The sequence below is a fragment of the Macaca nemestrina genome, chromosome 11 (assembly GCF_043159975.1).
Source record: "Macaca nemestrina isolate mMacNem1 chromosome 11, mMacNem.hap1, whole genome shotgun sequence".
Taxonomy (NCBI): Eukaryota; Metazoa; Chordata; class Mammalia; order Primates; family Cercopithecidae; genus Macaca; species Macaca nemestrina.
The window spans coordinates 97825900-97838183 of NC_092135.1; the positions used below are offsets into that span (position 1 = coordinate 97825900).

Sequence of the window (12284 nt, forward strand, 5' to 3'; positions counted from 1 at the left end):
TCTACTCTTTGAAGGGGCTGAACATTTTTATTTCAATTAAGTTTCACTATAATACACTTGGGAGGCCCATTTAAGTAGTTAATGAGCTAAGGCACTGATTAAGATAGATGTGTTTATTGCTGCCTCACTAATAAGAAACAAAATTTTATATGCACGTGCATGTGTGTGTGTGTGTATGACATACTTATGGTATATGTATGTATATAATTAGCATGTAGATATTTAATCAGTATGTATGTATATGTTATATATACTGCTAGTATGTATATATTAAGTACATAGTATATATGTATTTAATTAGCATGCATATATATTATGTATATTATATATGTATATGTTATGTATATACTGTGCGTGTATACATTATGTATATTAGTGTTTGTGTATATAATTAATATATGTATACTACTGATGGTATGTGTTAGTAAGCACTTTGCTGAGTAATATCTATTGAGTTCCTTATCTAATCCTCATAATTAGGAGTTAGCTATTGTTATTTCCTCCACTTTACAGATAAGGAGTTGAGACTTAAAATTGTGAGATGTCTTTCCCAAGGCAAGTAGTTAGGAAATGACAGAACCTGTCTCTAGTAGTGTCCTTGCTCTTAACCCAATGATTATCACTGCTGAAGAATGTATACGAAAATGTTAACAGTGGCTATATCTGGGGGAAAGATAACATTTGATTAAAATATGCTTTTCTGGATTTGTTAAATTTTCTCCAGTGAACACATATGACATTTGTAATAGGAAGCCTGCTCCCCCCCACCAATAAATTTTATAAAGAGACAATCATGTCAGTTTCTGAACTGATTGAAAATGCAGTGCTATTATTTTTAAAAATCAACATTAAACTATAATAATATTACTGCCTAATATTTTGTATATTGCTTTATAAAATACAAATTATGTTTATATGCATTTCTCTTTGAGTCTTTCCAATCTCTGTGGATTAGAAAGGTAAATATAATGAGGTATTATTATCCCCCCTTTTGTTTGTCAAATGAAGATGAAAGAATCAATTCACTCTCTGCTCTCATAAAATCATGAAAAAAACTAGCCTGACTTCAAGCTTCCTAGGGACTGGGGCCATATCTGAAATGCCCTTGCAGCTACATCTCCAGCCCATAGCACAGAACTTACCACATAGTAGGTGCTAAACAAAATTTGAAACAATGAAATCCAGTGCCTTACTCTTGGTCATGTCTTCTACCCATTGACCTCTATCTCTGGCCAGCTGAAATGTAATCTTTTTATTTGTACTCCCCAATTAGGACTTTAAAAGTTTGTTTTCTTAGACACCACCCTTAAAAGGGATTGCATACAAAAATGGAGGAGTTGCAGAGAGCCATTTTAGCATTTGTGTGTATAGTAAAATATACATAATAAAATTCACTATACTCTACAGTTCAAGGACACTTAGTAAATTCACAATGTTATGCAACCATCACCCTGATCTAATTCTAGAATATATGCATCAACCCCAAAAGGAAACCCATACCCATTAAGCAGTCACTTCCCAACTCCCCATTCCCTCAGTCTCTGGCAACCACTATACTGCTTTCTGTCTCTATGGATTTGCCTCTTCCACATAGGTCAGATAAATAGACTCACACAATATGTGGTTTTTTGTGTCTGGCTTCTTTAACTTAGCATAATACTTTTGAGGTTCATCTATGCTGTGGCATGTATCAGTATTTCTTTTATTTTCATGGCTAAATAAAGTCCATTGGGTGGATATTCCACTGAATCATTTTCTAAGGGGAGAAAACAGGTCCTAGTACAAAGAGATGTTTGCCCAAGGAAGAGGAAGTTCACTCAAGCTTGTCTTCACTTGGACCTGCCAACTCAAGAAGAGTTTGTTTCAGGAAGATGCTAAGGACTTATTCTCCATATCTGTGGAGAACAAAATGAAAGGAAATCCGTGGAGGGCAGAAGAGATTCTTGGCTGAGCATAAGGGAGAAGTTCGTGATGATCTGGGCAGTTAAACCAAGAAACCCAATCGGGACCACCAGCCTTGAGAAAGAGAAGCGTCATCCCTTCATTCCAGATCAGTATTTGTGGGGCGTTTACCACCTAGAAGCACAGGACTAGGTCAGGTGACATTTCAAAATCATTTTCACACTGTAATTCTAGGATCATGGGAAGGAAAACTTAAAGGATTGAAAAGTAAATCACAGAGAGTTTGTGAAGATAGAAAACTGACCACTTAGGTAACTGCATAAATAGCTTAAAATTACATAAATTGGCTATAATGTTAGAAAGGGGCATGTGACATTCTAACAGAAAAACAAATTAACTAATGGAGTAAAACAGCAATTGATGGCATTGATTATAATTTATAGTGCAAAGAAAAAGGTCAACTCATCTCCTGAATTTTATTTGGGTTAATGATAATTATGTTTAGGTAAAAAGAAATGAAAATCCTAATTGCAAGATAATGTCAGCTCTTTAGAGGACATCTTGTGCCCAACCTAAAAGAGAGAGACAGAGAGAGAGAAGAAAGCACAATTAGTATTTCCTTCATTTCAAACCCAAGTTAATGTAAATTATCTGGAAGGCAAAATTATCTGTGCAGATTTAAAATATTATAAATTCTCAAATAATTAGACTTAGATATCTTAAGAAAAACACTCACCAGTGCTTTCAAATCAGTTTTAAGTCCTAATCCTTGTATGCTTAAATAAACATCGCACACACAGATGTAGTGTGTGAAGCAGGCTCTGCTTTCAGAGGGGAAAGATTACGTTTCTGTGTTTACCCAAGAGCTGACTAAAACACATTCCATTTGGCCGGGACACACAGAAATTAGTTTGAGAAACTGCAAAGGGAACTTTATGTGTTTTAACATAAGAGCCTGAACGTGGTGTATATTTTACAGATATCATGAGAAGTTTCTCTCTTCCACCTTTTACTGAGCCATCAAAGAGGCAATTGTGTGAACGAAATAACACAGTAACATGTCACATTCCATTTACATCGATTTATCAAATCCAGGAAGAAGACTTCGCACTTTCTGGACTAGTGATCAGCACTGGGCCAGGATGAAAAGCTGAGAAATGGAGAGTTTTCAAGGAAAATACACATTACAAATAAGTACCAAAAAATCATTTTTTTTTTTTGCACATACTTTTACCTTTATTGACTTAGGTTTTGAAAAGTTAATCTAGGGTGGCAACATGATTTTTGGGGGCCTTAGGCACCTTTGCTTTCATGGATCCCATTCTTCATTAAAAAATATTTAAAATTATATTCTATGACTGCATTGGTATAGAGATGAATATAATCCAGGGTGGTTTTATTCTTATATATTCACTATTATTCTATTCAATAGTTTCTCCTGATTTTAAAAGAAATGAAAATAAAACCATTTTCATGGGCCCCTAGAAAGGTTGTGGGCTATAAATCTGTGTCTGCTGTGCTTGAGGGATACATCAGGCCTGAGTCATCCAGGACGCAAATAGCCCATATGGTGAGCAGAGGTCTGGACTAGGCCCAGGGGCAATGCAAAGAAGCATAAGATGTAACATAAAATGCAGTCGAATTGAGGAAACTTTCATTCATAGAGGGATAAGGAGCTAAAGATTGATACGAGACAGTGGGAATTATGGGGTGGATGGGAAGGACAGACGGGTGAAGGTGAAGGGTGAAAAAGGTGAAGGTAGCAGATAATGTAGGAGGTTATTGCTGTATCCAAATTAAAGTTTTAAGGACTTGAGTGAGCTTGACGACAGTGAAAATGGTAAATTAAGAAAGAAAAAGACTTGAGAGAAAGGACATAAAGAACAAGGAAGGGGAAGAAGTCACCAATGATGCTGTGGTATTAGATGGCACCTTTACCTCAATTCTTAAAGGTTTTATGTCACATTATTATGATTTTTTACATGCTGGCCTTCAATATTTCATTTAAAATGTTCTCTCTTTATTTCCTGTTCCCACAAAAAGACATAGCCAGACTTATAAGTATAATTAAAATGCGACTTCGATTGAGCTATGTGACCATGTTTCCATCTTGTTCTTAGCAGCCATCTCATTCGCTCCCTACACCCACCCCCAATACTCTGCGTTTGTCAAAAATGGAAGCGCATTTTAAAAGAAGATTGGTTCAAATTCATGTATCTGGCCTTTTAAAATTGTGGCAACCTGGTCAAAATGTCCTTGCCACCCATCACATTCTGAGCCGTTCCCTAGTAACAGATACTGAAGAGATGACCCATTTGAGTGGAAATTGAAATCAGCATTTCAATACTATTTTTGGTTGGTTTCAAAGCCATGTGCTCCTTCCTCTAAAACTGGCACCAAGCACAGTGGTAACTTGTAGTACTGTGGAATAACCTTCCAAATATTTTTAGTGTTTTCTCTCTGAAAATATATCAACGTTCCAAAAAAGGGAGATGAATGGAAAACCCAGACCCAGGAGATGCTCAGAGATGCATTCAATATGACCAATTATTTAGGGACCAATTCCCCAGACCCTGTTTTAGGAAATTCATGAATGATAAAGATGGCACATGCATCAAAGAACCTATAGCCACTGGAGAAGAGAAGCAAGCAAAACAGATGATGACAACATGATGCAGTATGTATTCCTACAGAGCAATATGTATGCCCGGGATGCAACAGAAACACAGAAGGAGTTTGCCTAATCGCTGAAAGGACGAGATGCAAACAATCCAGAAAAGTTTATAAGAAAAGGTGGTAGGCAAAGACTGTTAGTTGCGTATTTAATATTTACTCTTTTCCTTATTAACATGATGCCAATTTTTATTCAGGGTGGTGATATGCTAAGCTGAGAGATTGTATTTCTCAGCCTAATGAACATATGACTACGTTTTGACTAGTGAGAGGTAAATGGGCATTTTCATGAGTTTTCCATGAAGGCTCCTTACAGGGAGAAACAGAACTCTTTCTTTTTCCTTTCCTTTCTTCTTCCTTTCTACTTGGAACGTGGATGTGATAGTTGGAGCTCCAGCAGCCATATTGGATGGTGAGGTTGAGAGTAGGATCCAAGGACTAAAGATGGCAAAGCAGAAAAATATAAGGAATCTGAGTTCCTAATGATCATGGTGCCAATTATACAGTTCTAGACTGCCTCTCGACCCCTTTTACATAAAACTAACTAAATAAATAAACTCATATACCCTAGCTATTATTCTTTTGGGCCTCCTTAATGCTAACCTATATTGTGCTCATTGAGCTAAGTTTTGAGAGATTAGTTAGAATTGACAATGTGGACAAGAGGCAGAAGGGAAAAGCTTTGGCAAAACCCCGGGAGCATGAAGGCATATGGAGTATTCAAGGACTTGAAGGTGGTTCTGCTTAGTAATGAGGTTGAGAAATCGAGCAGCTACTCTCTTGCAGGTAGACTACCTCTACCACTACATCTAGGTATTTAGTCTTTAGTCATTAATGTGTGGCCTCATCTGAGGACTGCCACATACTTGCTCGATCCAGGACACAGGTGAGAGCATTTGCCTTAATGAGATAGAGAGAGACTACCTGCACAGTAATAGGAGGGAAAGAGGATGAGGAGGGAGGAGATGCCAGGAGAGGTGTATGTTTAGAAGCTTCTGCATCTGTAAGTTGATATTGTTTGTTTTCCCTGTGAAAGAGAGAGCCTGGAAGAGATGGGGTTTGAGGAGAGCAGAGGAAGTTTGAAACAGCTGCTGCTCATTTATGCCTTTGTGTCCTTGTGTATCAAGTATTCCCCAATTAAAATGATTTCACGATTCCCCTCCTGCTCCTGTCTACCTGATCAAGAATTTGTTTTGATTCCTTCCTATTGAATCTCCACTGTGAAGACTTCCTTGGCTGCCGGGACCAGCTCTCCTTTCTCTGAACTCTTTTACCCTGTATTGCCCAGTCATCATAGAGAGCGTTGCTTTGTGTTGTATTGCATCTGTCGTTGTCCATGACCCTACCTTCAATCATGGTGATGAAGAAAAAGAGAAAGAAAAAAAAACAGAAAGGGTTTTAGAATGACCTGGACCTATGACCTTGGATATTCAATCTCTCTGAGCATCATTTTCCTCAACTGCACAATGAGGGAAATGTAGCTATCTTGAAAAGTTGTTATGAAGATTCAGAGTATGCATGTAAAGTGCTCAGCACTGTGCTGGGTGCATAACAGGCATTTAACTGGAGGTGGCTTTTGGCATTATCTCTACAATACGTAGTATACACTTAATAACCACTCTCAGTTGAGGCAGATCCAGACCCCAGGGTCTCCATACATTGTAATCCTAGACCAAGTTGTCCATCCATTGGAAACTTCTGTCCACAGCCCCTTTGCTGCCTCAATGACCATATCACCTCTTGATGATAGAAGGATCCTACAGTTCACTCTGGTTTTTAGTAGGTTTATAGGTAGGGCCCAGCACAGTGAGGAACATACAGGGAGAACTCAATGCATCCTCATTTCATGAATGAATGAAAGAATGAAGAATGAAATTATTAACGAATAAAAAAAGAACTTCTTTTTGGGAGAAAGCTGTTCCCTTTCCCTTGATTTCCACTTGGGTTGAATATCCCTGTCCTTGCAAAAATTAGGACTTGGGTGCTTGAAACTTTATCTATGCAACTTATCTCCTCATTTCTTTATTTTTGTCAATCTAGTTTGGATACAACAGGTAGTAAAATGCAAAGGAAGATCTCTGGGAAAAACAAGACTCTTAAAAACCTTTTGAAAGACTCCTGAGCAGGCCAAGTGTACATTTAGCTCCTACTTGTACTTCAGCAGGCAGCAGTGACACAAAAGCTGGGCCTGTGTTCCTGCTCCACAAAGCACCTGATTCATGAGACAGCTTTGCAGGAATTTAATTAGTGAAGGAATGTGCAAAGCTTAAGCGCTTCAGATGTCATTAACCATTGGGGAGGGGAAAAGGAGTCAAGCAAGGCCTAACAGATGTTTGATTCAGCCTCGTTCCTGCAAAACAGATCATTGCACACATCGTTTTTCTATTTGGGTAGCTCTTGGGTAAATCTTGTTAATGATATTTCATTCTTTCAGGAACTAGTTTAACATGTGTCCGGTTTAAAGCAAAGAGAAATGCACCTTCTGCCTCTCAAGGGGAAATAGGCTGACATTTTTTTAAAAATCTGTTTATTTCACAATTGCTTTTCTGAAGTCACTATTTCAACACATTGCGTGTTGAATCCATGAGTTGAATGAACATGAATCTTTAGTTTCAGAAAGTGAAATTGTGGTCAGTCTGTGAAGGAACTGCATGTTTTGGTTTTGATGGCTCTAAGTGTTTAATAGCACTTTATCTAAACCGGATTGCCATTTTGTTCATAGAGAAGTATGCTGTAAGGTTGTTAGCTTCAGTGGCCAGCCATCAGGACAGCTTCCGGTCCTCGGTTGGCAGTAAAGGCCTCAGCTGGCCTCAGAGGCGGAGTGTTGCTAGAATAGACTCGAGCTGGACTCCCACTGGTTGAAATGGACAGCATTTGCTGCTCTTCCAACAAAACTAGAACTGCCTTTTTTTTTTTTTTTTTTTTACAAATAGGAACAGGCTACTAGATGTTGTCATAGAAATAAGAAGTGCAAGAATCTCTAGGCCATCTGATTTGTCTTTCTACCAGCTCCTGTTTACAGCCTATTTGTCAGTGCCCATTCCAAGTTCTTCTCTGTTCTTAACATCTCAGGATGCTCACTTTTGGGGACAGAATTAGAAAAGGAAGGAAAAGATGATACCAACTAGACTTGCTTTAAATCCATGTAGGCTTCAACTGACTTTTGAGTATTTTAGAGAGCAAGTTCCTAGAACTTTTTTTCTGTGAAAGTGTTAGTGTAATGGTGCTCAGCAACTGATTGCTGCCAAGCCTAAATTACCCTCTTTCAAAGCATAATACTAACCACTCAAAAGACGAGAAGAAGAAAATCAGCAAAGCAGATTTCCTGTCTTGGTCTCCTTGATTTCTTGACTTCCCCACCCCAAATCCTTAGAAATGAACACTTAACTGTCTGCCACTGCCATCAAGGTTGTTTTATGCCCTTTTCTGAGTTTGACCATTTCAATATTTAGCAGTGAATTGCACTTATGGTCATTGATCCCAAGAATAAAAGAAGTTTTCTAGTATTTGGACATGATGCAAAATGTTCTGGACAGCCAGCAATGTATCTTCCATAGCCCTTCTCTTTCAATTTTTTAAAATCGCAATTAGTAGTTTTTAATTTACTTGTTCATTCAACCAACAACTATTTGCTGAGTGTCTCCTCTGTGTCAGGTTCCAGAGAGAGAATGGAGAATAAAATACCATCCCTGCATTTGCAGTGAGGTTGGCAAGCAGCAGCATTTAGAAAGAGTCAAAGCAGGGCTGGAGCCAGCTGCACAGGGGAGGTCAGAGACAATTGTCAGGATCAGGGTCTCCATGTACAATTGTGTTGCCCAAGATGCAACTGATGGGGGGGCTTTGCACCGGTCTGAAAATGTCTCCAAGTGGAAGAAGGGAACCTTTCCTTACATCTCACAAAGGCATTAGATGTGTTAGCAGTGAACCAGTCAGGATATATATATCCATTACTAACCATAGTTTTTAGGTAATTCCATTTCATATTTCTATACTAACATTTTTAAAGCTTCACATTTTTAGATTATGCTTGCTCAGTTCAATATCCTGGAAATGAAAGCATACAACTCTCATAGAGTTTGTAGACAGGTCTATGGAATGATTAAGTTAGTACATAAAGAGGAAATTGTATTTGTTCCACTCTTTTAATACCGCATGGATGTGGAAGAGCAACACCTCTATCCCCCCCCCCCAAAAGCATTAGAAAAAGCCAGCTGGGGCCGGGCGCGGTGGCTCACGCCTGTAACCCAACACTTTGGGAGGCCAAGGCCGGCGGATCACGAGGTCAGGAGATTGAGACCATCCTGGCTAACACGGTGAAACCCCGTCTCCACTAAAAAAATACAAAAAAATTAGCCGGGCGTGGTGGCGGGTGCCTGTAGTCCCAGCTACTTGGGAGGCTGAGGCAGGAGAATGGCGTGAACCTGGGAGGCGGAGCTTGCAGTGAGCCGAGATCGTGCCACTGCACTCCAGCCTGGGCAACAGAGTGAGACTCTGTCTCAAAAAAAAAAAAAAAAGAAGAAGAAGAAGAAAAAGCCAGCTGGTAAGGTGACAAGGGCAATTTGCTGAGTCTTTTTAAAAAGGAAACAAAGCTAAAGCAAGTTCAAACACATTACATTTTAAGTCAATAGAGGAAGGCTAAAGAACATAAAAACGGATAGTCTTTTGGGAATAAATCTTGTGGCAAACTATCTCTCCGGAGAGATGTTTTTATACCAATGTTTCCTGAACAATTGAAGAAGAGCCAAGATAAGGATACTTTCCTGGAAAAAGTTTTAAATATCAACAAATCAGTGTTTCAGGGCTTTTTTTTTTTTTTTTCCAGTGCTGTAAAAATATTTAGCATCAGTCTTTTCTTTTTTTTCTACAAATTTACCTATTTTCTGGGAGCTATTACAAACCCTCCAGCTTGCCATCCATATCTGTTTCAAGAATGGAGCCCAAATGTTAGCAAAGAATCACTGTAATCAAAATGGTAAGTCCAGAGGGTGCTGCTTGATTTTGACTGTCATTTATCACTCTGTCTAAATGGTTTCCATTTATCATTGAAATGTTATCTGGAAGGCAAATCCTGTGTCTGGAGGCATGCAATGTTTTGCATCTACTCTACAGAAGCAGGTGGGATCAGATCTGGACAAGTGTAACCCAGTAGATTGAGAACATTCCCCTGAAGACAGGACTCCAGACAGGTGTTCATGGGTCTGGTCCACCATTACTGCTCAATCCGTCACCCAGAGCAGTGCTGGATCACTGGGCAAGTGGCCTGCTGCTCTCTCAGAAGGTCTAACCCAGAATGGAGTCTTTGTGTCCCCTACCTGTTGTCTCACTGATTTTTCTTTATATGTCTCTTGCATTTCCCTAAGCTCTATTGAATGCTTAGTTCATTGCTCACTGATTTCCAATGTGACTTAGTAGAGAAACCAAAACTCAAAAGTCTTTGAAAGAAATCACATCTCTTTTCTTAAAACTATAGGGCTTTGTGATGGGGTTTATTGGGTGTCTTTGTAGCAGGGGATTCCATCCAGTCTGTTAATGTTTAATACTACTGCCCTGAGTAGTGGATTCAGTTTCTTTAAAATCCATTATTCACCCTAATGGGAGTTATAGAGGAACATACCTTGTCCCCCTCTATCTTCTCTAGGTAAAACCCTAGAAATTTATGCACAGAAGCTCTAACTACATTTCTGTGACAGGGAAAAGGGTTTGTCTCATTCTCCCTTAGGACTGTTGGAGCTGCCCTGCCACTGGCCAGTGTCTTACTTTGACCCAGGAAAGTCGCGTACTCTGTCCCAAGCCTCACAGTGCCATGTACTTTCATGCACCTTCCTCAAAGGAGGTCCCACTCAGATGCATGAAACTGGCTGGGATGGGTAGTACCGCCTGAGTGGAGAACCATGAGGTCAAATGGAACCCTGTGGCCCCCCATCTCCATTTTTTCCCCATAGTGGTAGGATCAAGCAGATGCCCTGAGGAGTTTCATGATTCTTGTCTATGGATTTGTCCCAGCCCATGGCCTGTAGGGTTCTTGAATGGCCATCTGGCCAGCAGACTAGAATCACTACACTGTAAGGTATTTCATTCATAGGATCATGCAAGATTGGGCCACCAGCAAGGTGCTGATACATGGATTTGGGGTGACTCTCACTGATGCTGGACATAAGATAAGGTCAGGTCTCTGAGCTCTGGATCATCCCACCCTGGGGCTTGAATTGCATTTGTTGGTGCTTGTTGGCTCTCATCCATTTGTGTTCTGCTTATGGTACCAGGTCTACAGTATCCAAGCATGGGAAGGTGGTGCAAACATGCTTCACCCTATATGTCCCCTCTGCTGTGGGCGCCCACACAATCTCCCTACCCTCTTCACAGGCTCCATGCCATCTTTTGGGCTGGTCCCAAAAGGTGACTGCTCTTGTGCTCCAAGAGCTTTTGAGACTGTTGTTTCGTAACTCCAACAGTTCCTTCCAATTGGAAGCACTCTCTTGCTTCCAATCAATATGATGTCATCTTACTCTTACTCCTTGTTAGAACCAGTCCTAACAAGGGACCAACATCTCTCGAAGGACTTGGATTGCTTTGTCTGCTCAGCCTAGAGGTCCTCTGCCTCTCTGCCCCTGTGGTGCTGGTGTACAGGCCTGCAGGCAATACTGAGACAGACCACAGTCTAGAAATTCATTGACTGTAGTGTAAAGAGAAATATTGTCTTATGCCTATGCTATAAAATTCCAAAAGGAAAATTTTACATGACCAGAAAATGAATTATTGCATACACTTGATTTTTGATCACCATCAACAAAGCACAGTAACAACCTTTGAGAGAGCCACTGGAGCAAGTATTCATGGGCTGCAGGTTGCATGGTGCATGTCATGAGTACCACTGTGAGTACCACTAAATAATTGGAGTTGGAGAACTGCAGAGGCAAAAGATATGTATCGTTTCAATGCAAATTGCTTCTTTGTGAGTAATAACAACATTGCTACCTTTTACTTGTGGAAAGAAATGTAAAAAAAAATTAGCCAAGACAAGCACATTTGACAAGAAAGAAAATAACAAGATGGCTTGTGAACTTAAATGGGAAATGTAGTGTCTGGACACCATGAAGAATCTTCAAGTGCACTCATTGGACTGTGAAGAAATATGTAAGTACCTCTTCTCTATCCACTATTCAAAATTCTCCTCAGTAAATTATGATACCTCACATGGGCCTGTGAGCTTTGTAATATATTATTATAATCAAAATGTTTATATAGACAAGAGTCTCACAAAAAATATTAACCTGGATTGCCCACATAGTTTTAGAGCAGCCTCGTCTTTGACTTATGCAGCTGCGGGAATACATTTGACTTTAATCCCCAAGATTTTTCTCAATATTCTGATTCTCAGGACACTCCTTAGGGTCCCTTGAAGATGGTGATAAAGCCCCTGCCCTTGTAGGACAGCAGGTTCCCCATTCTCCTTTCTTCTGTCCCCAGAGAATAGACCTGCTACCATCCTCACAGGATTTGATGCTTGCATCTCATTATATGGACTGGATTTGGGCTTTGGGGATTTTTAAATTATTTAATAGTTCATTCAGCAAAGACATTTATTCAGTTCTTGCTATGTACCCAGCAATGCAATTGGCACAGGGCTTACAAAGATGAATAAGACTTGGTCTGCATCCTCCGAGAGCTCACACTATAGTAGGAAGATGTCAATAAACAGGGTACCAAAT

The 12284-nt window shown here is 39.7% G+C and overlaps 1 long non-coding RNA gene across 2 annotated transcripts in view; it reads right to left on the minus strand.

The window, feature by feature from the left end:
- Nucleotides 1–2258: 2258 nt before the first annotated feature.
- Nucleotides 2259–12284, minus strand: part of LOC139357183 (uncharacterized) — a 123921-nt gene continuing 113895 nt past the window's right edge. The window contains exons 5-6 of one of the 2 annotated variants that reach the window (XR_011609969.1): nucleotides 5752–5921; nucleotides 2259–2474 (exon numbers count right to left, since the gene is read on the minus strand). This is a non-coding gene — a long non-coding RNA (uncharacterized lncRNA). Of the gene's footprint in view, nucleotides 2475–4891; nucleotides 5014–5751; nucleotides 5922–12284 lie in introns of those variants that run through there. The other variant, XR_011609968.1, reaches the window with a different exon arrangement.